Here is a 16,245-nt window from a genome sequence, read left to right as displayed (position 1 = left end):
ATAATACTTTTGCAGATCGAAGGTAAGATTTTTCATGATTTTTTAATCTAGGTTTTTTCATTAACGATGTAGTTATATTTGGAATAAGTAGAGACCGGCATTGGCCGGGCGGGGTTGGTGCCTAACACTTTCCAACACCATAACATGATCCCCGGATTCAGATTTTCTGTGGTAGATTAGTTCTTTTTATCCATTTTAGAGTCAATTTGGTTCTTAGACCACAATAACTAGGTGGCGACTCCCAAACCTCAAGGGTCAAAACCGGATCCGTGCACCCCACGGATCTAGGACGCTTTCAGGTTCCTATCCACTTTCAAGTCGAGAAGTGTGATATGAGGTACCAGATTTAGGTCACTCCAGCACGACTTTTTTATATTTATGAGGACTAAATTCTATGAACTTTGAAAAAAAAATCAAAACAAATTTATTTTTAACCATTGAATTCTAATTTTAAATTTGGAAGTTTGAAAGCCATCTATTCTCAAAACTTTGGATCAAGCCTTTTATTTATTTATTTATTGTTTTTTTTGGGATCTAAGTTTTTTCACGAAACCTAGAGAATTGTGGTGTTGGATTGCCAATGTGATAATCCAATTGAGCTCAAAGACCATTAGTAAGATTTTAACTCAAACTAAGTTAGTAAGAAAAGTATTTTACTTCTTACCCGTGTTCTCTTTCTTTTACGCAGTTATGCCGATAAATTTTACTTCCCGCTAAGTAAAAAGTAGAAGTCCTCTTAATTTGACTTCTACTTTAAGTGTTTATTTTTGTTTTCATGTAGTAGGTACTGGACCAAGTTTAGAGCCTTTCTAGTAAATGGGTTCAAGGCAGAAACTCTGGAGAGAAAGCATTGATACATGCAACACTCATGAGAAAACCATAAACCAAGAAGAAAAATTAGATATTGCGTCATTTGGTTGTGATGAAAAGATAAAAGGAATTGACTTAATCATTACTCTTTCTACATGTACACACAAGAAAATTGGGGAACTAAATAAATTTGGGTTGGGTAGGGGACACATACCTTCGAAATCTAACATTCTCTGAACCCAATGCATCTCTCAACGCTGCATCACCATTTGCGAGAAGAAATGCAGCAACACCAGGTTAATTATACCGATCAGACCTGAAACTCATCACAAACAAGCAAGAAATTCAAAACCTGACCAGCCAAGATGTCAAAAAGTGGTTTCCAACTATGTTGGCAGAAATTTCTGGAGAGATAAGAAACAAACCAGATTTGTACAAAGATATGCTCTGGTGGGTATTGTCTATGTGGTTTTGGATATATGGACAAAACAGTCCTCATAGTTTGGCCTTTACATTAGGGGTGTGATTTGGTTTGGTTATAACTTCTTGAGTTGCCACCCCATCAGCACCCATCCAACATGTTGGCTTTGATTTTTCTTAGGTCATGAATGGATGGGGACCTTTCTTTTGTGCAGGGCTGTGTTATGTTTAGGTTATAACTTCTCTGTGTTGTCTCCTCATCGGCCCCATCCTAAATGTTGGCTTTGGTTTTTCTTAGGCCATGAATAGATGGGGACCTTTCTTTTAGCTGCAACAAAAATAAAACAATGCCATTTGAGAGGGAAAGGTGAACCTGATTTTGGATTTCAACATCCAAATAATGCATGTTAGTGCAAAACCAAGGTGTTCTATTTAACCAGAATATGTTTCTTGTGACCAATTGAGTTTATATATATTTCTCACTGACTCACGTTGCTGTCTCTGATTATTGATTCTTGAATTAGTTGGTTGTTTAGCTATTCAGTTGTTACCGTGCATTCTGATTTATCACAAGGCATTTGATTTGTTTAACCCCAAATCTTTAGTTCCATAACCATGAGAAAATTTGTTTTATGTTGTACACGCAACTCAGAATATACCCAAAGACTTGTGGGTTCTTTATGCTACATAGCCACAAAGGCAAATCTAATAGATGAGCTGGATTTGAATGCATACTCTTAAAAGTGTATTGCACTACAAGGAATGTAAAGGGTGGTTTAAGGAGGATTTATTTTCTGTTGATTTAGGGATCGATAGGTGGTTTTTTTACTTTCTATTGTATCTCCTTTTGAGGTTTTGCTTCTATCTCTATTGACTCCCTTGTTAGGTGATATATATTCATCACTTGTCAAAAAAGAAGTGGCTAATACGTAATAGGTGAAGAGTTATAGTAACATGGAGAAAGTATTTGTAGTTAGATTGGAGAAAGTCGTAAGAGTCAAGTCCTAGAGATTTTCAAAGAGTTACTCTTTTTGTCTACAGTTGAATTACAGTGGAAATAGAAGTCTTTAAGGCTAATGTCCTGCTTTTTGAATGATATCATTTGAAGTTATTTTGATCGATCTGATCATGGTTTAAAATGTCTTATTGTAGGAATGTTTCGGACAAGGAAATAAAAAAGGCCATGTGGACGAAATCCCTAAAATGTACATCATTTATAACATCCAAAAGGAGAGGAATCAATGACAAGCACACACAATCTAGAGAGACAACTTAAGTTTGTCTTAATGTGTGATCTACAAATTAATGAGAACACATGAACAATACATATCAAACTTCCAATCTTCTTTAATCTTCTTCTAACTCTACCCAAAGATCAAACAAAGAAGGAAGAAGAAGAATCTACTGTTTTGGAAAGTCGTGTGTAACTCACCACATGATGGTCTCTCTATTATAAGTCAAGTTTTAAATATTTACAAGTATAACTCCCAAACTATATCTATTTATTAAGATACCCAAGACAAACAAAGAATATGAAAAACCACACTAAACATACATACGACTAACACCCCCCCTCAAACTGATGCGTATCATCAAGGAGCATTAGTTTGTCTAGAAGAAAGGCATATCGGGCATGAGACATCAGCTTGGTAAAAACATCAGCAAGCTACATTTCAAAAGTAACATGGGGGAATGCAATGATGCCAAAAAGATAGTGGTCACTAACATAGTGACAAGACACCTTTATATGTTTCGTCTTCTCGTGAAAAACAGGATTGCACGCAATCTGAATAGCACTTGTATTATCTGCATATAGAGGAGTGGGGGAACTTTATTGGATACCAAAATCAAAGAGAAGGCGCCGAAGCCAAACAATCTCACTCGTAGGAGTAGACATAGCTTCTTTTGGCTCATAACATACCCACGAGAATCCTGAGATACTTCCAATCCCACGAAATAAGTCAATTTTACTAAGTCTTTCATCTTTAAGGAGGATTGAAGATGATGCTTAAGTTGAGTCATACCCGACACATCATTACCCGTGATTAAGATGTCATCAACATAAACTAGATAATAGACAGAACCTTGGTTTCCATTCTTTAGAAATAGAGAGTGATCACATGAAGTTTGCTAGAATCCAAATGAAGCCACAATATGACGAAACTTCTCAAACCAACATCGGGGAGTTTGTTTGAGAACATATAAGGACTTCTTCAACCGACATACTAGTCCTAATTTTTCTAAGGCCATTTTAGGAGGTGGTGCCATACACACTTCTTTAAGATCCCCATGCAAAAAAGGCATTCTTAACATCCATTTACCAAATAGTCCATTAACGAGATGCAAAAATGGCTACAAGCACACGTACAGTGGTCATATTGGCTACTAGAGCAAAGGTCTCATCATAGTCGATCCCATATTCTTGTTTGAAACCTTGAGCAACTAATCGTGCCTTGTAGCGATCTAAACTGCAACTAGAGTTTAACTTCACAAAGTAAACCCATTTGCTTCCTATAAGTTATGTATTTTGGGGAAGTGGAATGAGTTCCCATGTTTCATTTTCATCCAAGGCATGCAATTCATCAGTCATTGCCTTATACCAATGTGAATTCCCAGCAGCCTAATAGAAGTAATATCGAGAATAGAGAAGAAAGCATGGTGAGAAAACATGAACCTATCTGGTGGCCAAGAAATACGGGAGGAACAACGAACATGAGTAGGAGGATGATTATAGGGAGATAGAGAAAAGGTAGGGATTGATGTGTCAGGTAGATCTTCTTCAAATGAGATGATTGTAGGAACTTCTGAAGGAGGCGAATGAGGGCATCGATGATAAACTTGCAAAAAAGTCTCAGGCATACTACAAGAAATCGAATGATCATTATCAAATGAAGTGGGTGTCAGATACTCCGTAGATGAGAAATCTATGGTAGAGTTGTGAGGGTAATAAAATACAAGCTCCAAAAAGAAAATATTTTGTGTCTCTACCTATTGAGCGAGACAAACCTTCGCATAGATTAGATCAATAACTTATGAAAAGCAAATTAAATCGAGTAGATGCAAATAGTTTGGGAAAAATGTAATACAAATAATACAACATTGGTTTCAAGCTATTCAATACCCCACCCTTCCCCACATGAGTTTTCCTTAAACCCTTTAATGGAAAGAGTAACCATTTAACAAATATATATATTAGAATTGTTTCTAATCCAATAGTGTGTAATGCTCCATTTGTCAAACAAGATGACAAACTTATGTTTTTCAAGTCGATCAAAATTTTCACTACAATCCAATTTAAAAAATATATAATTTTGTAAAATTTTGAATATTCTAGAACACAGGCTTCAAACATATTTGTTTCTGAATAAAGCCATGAATAATAGCATACTATGTAACTAAGTATAATGAAGATATTGGCGAAATATCTCATGGACCTATATTGGAAGTTTGCTCTCACAATAACATTTTTTCAATTAACATGGAGATTTGACCATCTATTTTGATATAAAAAAGCATCAAATTATTCTAAATAATTTCGATGCATGCATGAATTGAAACTTGATTAGAAAGAAGAATAAGAAACATCACCTAATTGAGCTTGCTCCTTTCGTTGACCGATCAAAGAAGCTCTTTAGTTGATTCCAAGGTAAATCTCAACGAAACTAGAGCTTGAACCACTTCTTCACCAAGAATCTCTTCGCTGTCCTTCAATTCTTCAAAAAAAATTTCCAAAAGCTTCACCCTCCTCAGGAGATTACTTTAAAGCTTCTTCGATGTATTTTGACACTCAGAAAACCTTGAAATCTCCTTCACAATCTCAAAAAGTTGATCTACAATCCTCCATTGGAGCCATAAAAGGCAACAACAATCCAACACAAACTCAAATAATTAACAACAACAGAAGAAAAAAAAAAAAACAGAGAACACTTCGGTGTTCCTACTCTGTTTTAGGATTTAAGATGAAAGATTGTTTTGTGGGTCCAGTCCAAAACTCTATTTGGGTTTTACAGCACATTGAGGTCATCTTCCTCAAACGCATGGTTGGGGTTTTTATGAAACCCTAACCTTAACCATTACAGAAACAACAAGGGTGCATGAACCACCCTTTTAGCCAAGGACGGTGGACAGGAAAACACGGCAAGACACCGGCGACAACAACTCTAGTGGTATTATCGTCAACCGGTGATAGATTGGTAGGTATATATATAAAATTAAGGAAAGAAAAGTTTTATAAAACCCTTTTAAACTTTGAATCAAGAACAATGATCTATTCCATTAAACCTTGAAACCAATCGAAATCACAATTAGCAAAAATCCAAATAAGAAATCAATAGAACTCTAGGGTTTGAAATTTGTGTCATATTGGGTGGTTGATTCCATAGATGTTGAAGGTTCGGATAGAAATCGATGGGTTGCAAAGAGTGAGAAGGAGATGAGTGAGAGAGGGAGAGAAAGAGAGAATAAGAGCTTACCAGATTTTACTGAATCATTGTCGAAGTGATCTCACAAGCATAAACACCAACAGATTAGAGAACATGAGCGAGTGACAGACGAGCCAACGGATGAGAGAACGAGAGAGAGTGAGAGATGAAGGAATGAGGGGAAAATGAGAGGGAAGAGGGAAAACAAACTTCGCACGCTGTTCTGCGAGAATTTTTTTAGAAAGTTTTACTGACGGATCGTTTTTTCCGCTGTAACATATGATTCTCTATAGCAGCGGTTTCATTTATCCGCTACAACAAAATAACACTACTGCAGCAAATATCTGAATCCGCTGTTATAAATCGCCCTACAACTGCGAAAAGTATAATCCGCTGTAAAATTCATAGAAAAGTTGGCTCTGTAGCTGCGGAAAAAAATTCCGCTGCTATATTAAATTTAACAAAATTATACAAAGAACCAACTAAACCGAGTTTTTCATATAAATAAAATGATTTTTGTGGCGGATACACACATCCGCTGCTATAGTCAATTAAATAAAATTTATAAAAAGAAGAACTCACTTAACCGATCTTTAAAAAAAAATTCTTTTTTAGTGGCGGCTATAATAATCCGCTGCTAGATTCAATTTTTTAAAAATTGATATAGAGAAGAACGACTGACCATTTCATTTTATATTAAAAATTTTTTTTTTTTTGATTTTTTAGTGGCGGAAATTTAATCCGCTGTTATATTCCATTTTTTAAAAATTGGCATAGAGAACACAACAAACCGAACTTTTTATATTGGGGAAAAATGATTAAGATTAATTTTTATAGTGGCGGATCTATTTTTTCGCTACTACATGCACTGAATAAGCACGCCATAATGAAGCGCAGATATGTTTGGGTCCTGTAGAGGCAGATATCATTTTCTACTGCAAAAAATCTTCCTATAGAAGCGGATAAAAGTATCCACCGTTATAAATCACCGCTGTAGGTCAAAAATGTTGTAGTGTTTTTACTCAGTTTCACACAGTACACACACTCACACTTGCACTTTTTAGTTAAGGAGAATTCTTTAAAAATTCAAGGATCTAACACTGTCAATGAGAGTTCTCGCTCAATGACTTGACAACCTTTTAGTTCGGGGAGAGTTTTACGCTCAAGGATCCAAACACCCTGACGAATTGCTAAATCAGGCTGCAAAATGAACTGTCACTAGCTTTGGCATTTGGATATCGCACTATCTACCAAAATAGATTTACTATCTAGTTTGCTTCAACCCTCTGTCAAAGAGGGGCATCTGTAGACACCCCATTTTTGCACTCGCCTGATTAATCAACTTGTCAACCCGATTGCAACGGTTTCCAATGATTGATGATTATTCCAATGTTTTATTTTGTTACCAGATATGTTTCAGAAATCTGGAGGAGGTATCTCAAATTACCAAAACTGTATAAACCACGCTACGCTAGGAAAATATAACCCCAAAAGCTTAGAAATCATCATTTTTCAAACAAAAAGAAGCTTCACGATAAAAATCACTAAAAAATGATTAAATTACCAAAATACCCCTAACCTTAAAATATCCCTAGAGCCTACATTACGCTTAGGAAAACCGTTTCGAAAACATAAAACAATAAATTGAAACCAAATAAATCATTTCGTCAAATTTCACAGAATTTGACAAAATTACGAAAATACCCCTCATAAAGTTCACAACTATTCCACACAAAATTTTTTATAAATGATAAAAATCAAAATTTCCATTAAAGTTCTTATGAAAAACCGATTCTAAAACATCCTAGAACATAAAAAATCGACTTATAACGCGAAAAGTCCTCTCTGAGGGCAAAACGATAATTTCACAACTTTTATAATTAAAAATTTTGAAATTAATAAATAAAATATTAAATAATTAAATTAAAATATTAATAAAATTAATTTAAATTTTAAACTAAAAAAATTGATCAATCAGACTCTCAGGGAAAATTGTTGAGGGTTGCCAAGATATTTCTTTAAGGACCCCTCCATTTAGGGGTCCAAAGAATTAAAGATATAATAGAGGGGAATTCTCCAAAAAATTAAAATCAATCAAACAAAACTAAATTCAAGGTATTAAAGTCAATCAAGTAAGACTAAAGTTAAAATTAAAGTCAATTAAGTAAGACTAAAGTCAAGATATTAAAAGTCAACCAAGTAAGACTAAAGTCAAAATCTTAAAGTCAATCAAATAAGATCAAAAGTCAAAATCCTAATAGAGTTCTAATTAAATAATAACTCTATTTAATAGAATTCTAACTAAAATAATTCTAATTAAAATACAACTCTACCTAAAACAATTCTAACTAAAATATAACTCTAATTAAAAAAATTCTAATTAAACACTATTTCTATTTAAACCAACTCCTAAAAAAATCTATAAATAGGAGTCCCCACATCCTTTTTTCGGATCAAATCATAAACCCTAAGAGAAGTAGGTCAAAAAGCCTCCCTTGCCTCTCATAAACCCTAATTTTGAAGCCCCAACTCCTTACCTAACACCCATACTTCGATTTTAGCCAGAAAAACACTTAGAAGCCATTCAAAAACACCCTAAAATCGATAAAAAAATTCAAAGAATCCAGATCTAAGAAAAAGATACCTTGTCTTGGAGATCCGAAATCAGATCCGGAGACAGAACGAAGTAAGGAGTACGGCACAAGGCACAAGAAATAGTTTTATCAAATCTGAGGGAATAGAACCGTTGCGTTCGAAGGTGAAATCTCTTTTATTTTTTTCTATCTAGGTTTTTGTTAGCAATGTAGTCTTATTTAGGATAAGTAGAGACCGTCATTGACCGGACGAGGTTGGTGCCTAACACCTTCCAACCCCGTAATGTGATCCCCGGATTCAGTTTTTCTTTAGTAGATTAGTTTCTTTATCCGTTTAAAGTCAGTATTCGGTTCCTAAACAGTAATAACTAGGTGGCGACTCCCAAACCTCAAGGGTCAAAAGCGAATCCACACATCCTACGGATCGAGGGCGCTTTCAATCATGCTTTGCTATGTTCCTTGACTTTTCACACGGTACATAGGAGGACTTTTATAGGTAAGCTTAGGATTGGGTATTAAAAAAAGGGGGATTTTGAGTGTGACATTTCTTTTATTTTGCCTTGAATTTTCTTCCCCATTTTAAAGTTATTTCTTTTTTCTTTTGAATTTTTTTTAAATTTATTTTGATGCATGGGGAAATAGATTTTTTTTTATTTTGATGTGGTTGGGCCTGAAGTAACTTCTCAGGTTGCCTACGTACCCCAGAATTTTGGGATCAGACCAAAACGTAGTTCGAATCTTCCCTCCCCTAGGTTAGGTGATCGGGCTGAAAAAGAAAAAAACATAATTTTTCTTTTTGAAAAGGCTGCAAAGGGGTTGAGAAAGGATATATTGAACTGGGTAATAGGAGAATTGATTCGGCTAAAGATGGTCTCCTTAAATGTAGTACCATTTGATTTGGTCAAGGTTGGTTGGTCTTGGTAATTCGATTCCATCATGATCGTGAAGCAAGACAGCTTTTCCTGTTAATATTTCCTTGAGGATGAACGGACCTCTCCAATTTGGTTTGAACATACCTCTAGGGTCAAAAATAGGTGCCTGATTCTCTTTGAGTATTAAATCCCCGACTTGTAAGTGACGGGCCTTGATCTTTTTGTCAAACGCAAGGGAGACTCTTCTTTGATAAGCTTGCATGTGATACAAAGTTCTTAGTCATTTTTCTTCGATCAAATTTAATTCTTTATACCATTGACGAACCCAATCTTCTTCTGACAACTGACTTTTCAACAAGACCCTAAGAGACAAAATTTCCATTTCAACTAGCAAGAGTGCTTCCATGCCATACACTAAGGAGTAGGGAATAGCTCCAGTAGAGGATCGAATTGAAGTTTGATATGCCCATACTGCAAATGACAGTTTTTCTAACCAATCTCGATATAATTGACACATTTTCCTAATGATAGTCTTAAGATTCTTATTAGCTGCTTCGACTGCTCCATTAGTCTGAGGGCGGTAAGGAGATGATTTGTGGTGTGAGATTCTGAACTTTGAACACAATGTAATAACCTCAGCTTTAAAGTGTGACCCGTTATCAGAAATCAACTTCGAAGGTACTCCGTATCGACTGATGATGATTGTTTGGATAAACTTTGCAACTCGAGACGCAGTGAGGACAGCATAAGACGCAGCTTCGACCCACTTAGTAAAATTATCGATATCAACTAGAATGTATTCATGTCCGTTTGATGCCTTAGGCGATATTTTACCAATAATGTCAATTTCCCAAACTGAGAATGGCCACGGTGAAGTCAGACCAACTAATTGACATGGTGGCACATGTATGAGATATGCATGTATTTGGCATTTGTTGCAGATTTTGACCATGTGATGACAATCTGTTTCCATCGTGGGCCAGTAATATCCTTGTCTCATGATTTTCTTAACTAATATTTTCCCACTCATGTGGGGGCCACATTCTCCTGAATGTAGTTCAACCATTATCTGTTCAGCTTGATCTTCATCAACACACGACAAATGAATCCCATCATAAGACCTTTTGTATAAACTTCCTGCACACAGGATGAATTGAGATGCTAATCTTAGTAGGATTTGTCGTTCTTTCCTCGATACTTCTTTCGAGAATTCTTTTTTTTCCAACACTCTCTTTATATCTGTGTACCATGGCTTCCCATCAGGTAGTCGAGTAGCAATATTGATCTGATGGCAATATGCAGGTTTATCTTTGACTTCGACAGTAATCGGCCTCAATTCCATGCCAAGGGGTAAATGGATCATTGAAGATAAAGTGGCTAAAGAGTCAGCAAATATGTTATCTTCCTTTGACAAGTGTTGGAATAGGATAGCTTTAAACTTACTCATTGAGTTTAATAGATACTCATGATAAGGCTTCAACTTTTCATCCCTAGTCTTCTATTCTTCCAATGACTGATGTATGACCAAGGTTAAATCCCCAAAAACTTCAATTTTTGTAATGCCCAGGTTCAAAGCGACTTCGAGCCCCGCGATGCATGCCTTATATTCAGCTGTGTTATTGGTGTTAGAAAAAACTAACTTAATGGCGATCGGAATGTGACATCCTTCTGGAGAAAACAGGACTGCCCTTATTCCATACCCATTCTGTTTTGCGACTCCATCAAAATACAGCTGCCATGTTTTGTTCTACGGTTCTTCTTCAACATGCAAGATGTTCTCATATGGGAATTGATCAATAGGCCTTATCCCTTCTACTATAGGGTGATCTGCCAAGTATTCTGCCATAGCTCTCCCCTTGATAGATTTCTGTGTAACATGCATGATGTCAAACTCTGATAACAACAATAACCATCGTGCGGTTCTCCCTGTCAACATCGATTTCTTGAAGAGATACTTGAGAGGATCCATCCAAGATAACAGGATAATTGAATGAGATAGCATATAGTGTCGGAGTCTCTGAGTAGCCCATACTAGTGTTAAGCAAATTTTTTCGAGGACCAAATACTTTCGTTCATACTCTAACATCTTTTTACTGATGTAGTATATAGCCCTTTTTTTACGAGTATCTTTGTCGTACTATGCAAGCATGCATCCCATAGCTTCTTCTGTGACTGATAGATAAAGAAGAAGTGGCTCACCTGGTATAGGTAAAACCAAAATAGGTGGGTTTAAGAGATACTCCTTGACTTGGTCGAAAGCCTTTTGATATTACTCATTCCAAACTGTTGGTTCATTCTTCTTGAGAACCTTGAAAATAGGTTCACAGACGTTGATGAATTGAGCGATAAATCTGCTGACATATTGGATTCTACCCAAAAAATCTTGAATTTACTTTTCAATCTTAGGCGATGGCATCTCTTGGATAACTTTAATCTTCACAGGGTCTACTTCAATCCCTCTTTGATTGACCACGAATCCCAATAATTTTTTAGAAGTTACTCCAAATACGCATTTTTGCTAGTTGAGGCGGAGTTGGTACTTTTGAATCCTTGTGAGAAATTTTTCTAACGCAGCAACGTGCCCCAGTCGTTCCTTGGATTTGATTATTATATCATCTACATAAACTTCGACTTCCTTGTGTATCATGTCATGTAGTAAAGTCGTGATCACTCTTTGATAGGTGGTTCCAACGTTCTTCAAACCAAAAGGTATGACCTTGTAGCAAAAGGTTCCCCACTGTGTGATGAATAACGTTTTTTGCATATCTCGAAGATCCATTTTTATCTGATTGTACCCAAAAAACCATCTATGAAGGATAATAAAGCGTACCCTACTTTACTATCTACTAGAACATTTATGTGTGGTAAATGAAAACTATCTTTCGGGCTTATCTTGTTTAGATCTCAAAAGTCCACACACATTCTGACTTTTCCATCATTTTTCGACATTGAAACGACATTGGTAATCCACTCAGGGTATTCTACTACTTCTAAAAATCTAGTGTTAATCTACTCCGTAACTTCTTATTTAATTTTCAGAGTCCATTCTGGCTTCATATGTCAAAATTTCTGTTTGATTGGTCGAGCATCAGGATATAACAGAATCTGATGTTGAACAATGTCTGTGCTTACTCCCGGCATATCCTCGTAAGACCACGCGAACACGTCTTTGAACTTTCTGAGCAAGTTTACTATCCCTTTGCCTTCATTGGGAAATAAAGTGACCCCAATCCGAATCTCTTGAGGAATTTCTTTTGTTCCGAGGTTGATAACCTCTACTTCCTCTATTAGAGGTTGATAACCTCTACGAGCCCGACGTTTCTTCTTGTTCAAGTAACTTGATTATTTAAGGGGGAGGTTCTTCGTCAGAAGACTCTCCCTCCGAAGCCAGATTATTAGTTAAATTATTATTGCACTCGGGGTAATAAAAAATTTCTTTCATTTCATTAATAAGAGATGGGGTAACAGGACTCATTGCAGACTTGACAGTCTCACTTGACTCAGTAAGAAAAATAGACTTACTAGCAATAACAGATACAGCAAAAATAACTAACTTACTTGACTCAACAGAAATAAATGACTCATCCGGCATGTCAGACTGAACAGGACTAATGGGACTGACAGACCCAGCCTTGACGTGCAACACAGGACTAATTACATGATAGTTAGAGAGACACCCAACAGCGGGTTTGATTACAGACTGAGGATTTGGGATACCCTTCTCAACTAACAATACTAGGACGCAGTGATCTTCAATGAGTAGCTGATCAATATTGAGGGAGTCTAGATTGAACTGCCAGTCTTCAACTTCCTTCTCTTCAACTTCTGTGTTTGCTTCCTTTTCAGGCCATTCCATGCCAAAGAAGATTTCAAACCCCGACAGACAAGTACCTATGATGTGATCAATGAACGGTTCCAGAAACCCACAATAACGGAAGTCTTCTCCTTCTTTCATGAAATAGCCATTAAGCGTCTTACGATAGGACTTCATTTTGATGAGATTTGTGGTACGCCTTTGCCTTTTTGCAATTGTCTTGTCCCACTTTGTCTTCCAGTATATGGCCCAATCTTCCTCAGTAGGCTTATATCCTAGCCCTAATGTGCCAATGACTTCTTTAATCACCGGTGCCTCTTTAATACCTTGTTGCTTGCGACCTAGGCCCATATTAGGGAAAATTCTCATTTTTTTAACATATTGGTCATATAGCAGTTAGAGGTGTTCTCAATAAGAAAATATTCTTTCACCGAGTGATCCCATTGAATTGAGTAGATCTTCTCGAATTTGAACCCGCTAAGTTCTATTCCCTGTTGTTCTGGCTGAATCTCAAGCAGTAACTCATTCTTGGCCTCAGTACTGTTTACGATTCCTACAATTTCAGCATCTCCATGAAGAGTAATCACTAGCCCATCCTTGATAAACTTGACATTCTAATATAGCGTGGAAGGGATGGCTTTGATTTGGTGTAACCATGGTTTCCCTAACAATAAATTGAAAGAAGACTGCATATCAATAACCTGAAATTCCATAGGAAATTCAACTATGCCTGTGGACAATTGAAGGTGCAAAATTCCCAGTACATCCCTCTTAGTGTTATCATAGGCCCTAACACCTTGATTAGTAGGCTTGAGGTCTTCGGCCTTAAACCCAAGGCAGGTAGCAGTCTTTAAAGGGCAAACATTCAGTGCACTCCCATTATCAATCAATACCAAAGGTACCCTCATCCCGTTACAGTCAACTGTGATGTGCAATGGCTTAGTGTAGCTTGTTCCTACTTTTGGGAGATCTGAGTCTGAAAAGGATAGGATATTTTCTACATAAGTTGCCCCTACTATACTGACTAGCTGATCTGGAGAAGTATCAAGGGAGACTTGGGCTATGTTTAGTACTTTGAGAACAACCTCCCTATGGGCAGTGGAAGCTATGAGTAAACCCCAAATCGAGATATTAGCTCCTGATTTCTTCAACTATTTGATCACGAAATTATCTTCTTCAATATTTTCTTTGATAGGATCTTCTCTTTCTTTTCTCGTCAAGGCCACGAGGTTATCAACACAGAGTTCTTGTGACTTAAAAACTTTTTCCCCTCGTGTCTAACCTCATCACAAGAAAGGGAGAAAGGCTCATCTTCTTCAGTTAACAAGTATGGATCTTCATCTGTCAAAGATACAGGGCTTTTCAGGTTCATTTGAGCCAACAGGTAACTAGTGAATGCAGAACTACTGTAGTGAGGCGGGGATAAACAATATGTATCATCCGAGGTTAGATCAAATGGTTCATAGTTCATAGTGAAAATCTCATCAGTGAAAGCTATCTCGACAAGGGGGTAACTAGGCAGTTTGACTTGGATTGGATGGATAAGAAAGACGGGATCGAATAGTAATGAGGTATGGGAACCATATTCAGGATTGGTGGAGGTTGATAGGTAGGTAGTAGATTAGTGGTGACATTTGGTGGGCTAGGGATTGTGACCTTTTTGTTGTCAATAAGGTTTTGAATTGCATGGCGCAAGGTGATACATTGATCCATGTGATGGCCAGAGTTTTGATGGAACTTGTAGAACAAGTTAGAATTGTATCCAGTTGGTAAGGGATTAGGTAAAGGTCAGAATTGAATAGGGGTAAGAAGTCCTTTTTTCATCAATTTGTGAAGAGCTACAGTGAAACTCATCCCTAGATTGGTAAACTGACACGAAGTTCGAGGTTGACTTGGGTGAACCTGGTTATTAGTCCAGGCTGGGGGATGAGCTGGGGTGGCTGACGTGTTGGCTATGTAGATATGGTTCGTACTAGGTTTGGGAACATAGGGTTTCTTATATTTGTTATCTGAGGGGTTAGAAAGAACCCTAGAGGCAAAAGCGTCCTCGAGTTGGTTTTCGGCTTGTAACAAGGACTCAAAAGTAGGAAGATATAGGACCACTAGGTGCTGAGCATATCCTTGTGAGAGGTTCTTTAGGATAATCGCTACTTGTTCCTTCTCCGAAGGTCTATCTCACATTTAGGCAGCCTTGACCTTCCAGCGACCAATGAAATCAGTGAATGTCTCCCCATTTTTTTGTTTAGTTACCTCCAAATCCCTTATTGAAGTTTCAATCTCGGTACTATACATATACTGACGCCAAAAGGCCTTTGACATGTTCTCCCATATACTCACAGTAACTTGATCTTGAGACATCAGCCAACGTAATACTGATCCTAATAAAGTTCTTTGAAACAATAACGTCATCTGTTCGTCGCTGAGCCCCATAGTGCGTATGTTAGTAACATACACCTTAAGATGTGTTTTTGCACACCATATCCCACTGAACTTGTCCATTTCAAGCATCACAAACTTCTCTGGCAAATGGATTATAGGGATGCGCTTCAGAGCTTCAATGCATGTTGTAATTTCATCGATACCCTTTATACTCTTCATAGCTGACTCCAATTGAGACATCCTGTTAGATAACGTCGGATTTTCATCAACATACTCTTCGTCTCCGTCGAGTTCGAAGACTTCACGTGGACATTTCTCTTTTTCCTTCTTTTATTTTGGGTCATCTAGGGGATTTTCCATTGATTCGAGGTCTGTTCTAACACTTCTACTTTGCCTTTTATATTGTTGATATCATTGGTAAAGGCTATCAAGATCTTACGGATCTCTGTGAGTTCAGATTCTGAAGTCATTTCTACTTGTTGACTTGGTACTGTAGCTCGTTCTAATCGACTGGACTTACGACTCCAACTAGGAGGTGGACGCATGAATTTGAGCGCAATGATAATCCTTTTTGACCCCATCAAAGGTAGATTCAGTATTACCCCCTTAATAACATTTTAAGGAATCATTTTATTGAGGTTTGTACACCAATCCATTAATTAATCCATTTACACAATGATCATTCAAAAGAGAAATAAATATTTATTAAAAAAAAAATAGCTTTATTGAAAATGATTGACAAATAAGTGTTCTTATTAAAACATCTTTCCACAATTTTGACTTGAACTATTTTTTACATGGACGCTTGGCTTTGTCTTGATGGTCATCAGGATTGCTGTCAGGCTTGATCCTCTTGGCTCTAACAACTGGCCCTTTGAATTCTTCTGGTTCGTCTGGATACCCTAAGGTGCATTTGTTCCAAGCCTTTTCAATGA

Source organism: Akebia trifoliata, chromosome 8 (genome assembly GCF_017979445.1).
Source record: "Akebia trifoliata isolate Shusen 1 chromosome 8, ASM1797944v1, whole genome shotgun sequence".
Taxonomy (NCBI): Eukaryota; Viridiplantae; Streptophyta; class Magnoliopsida; order Ranunculales; family Lardizabalaceae; genus Akebia; species Akebia trifoliata.
Note: the sequence above shows the minus strand (reverse complement) of the source record.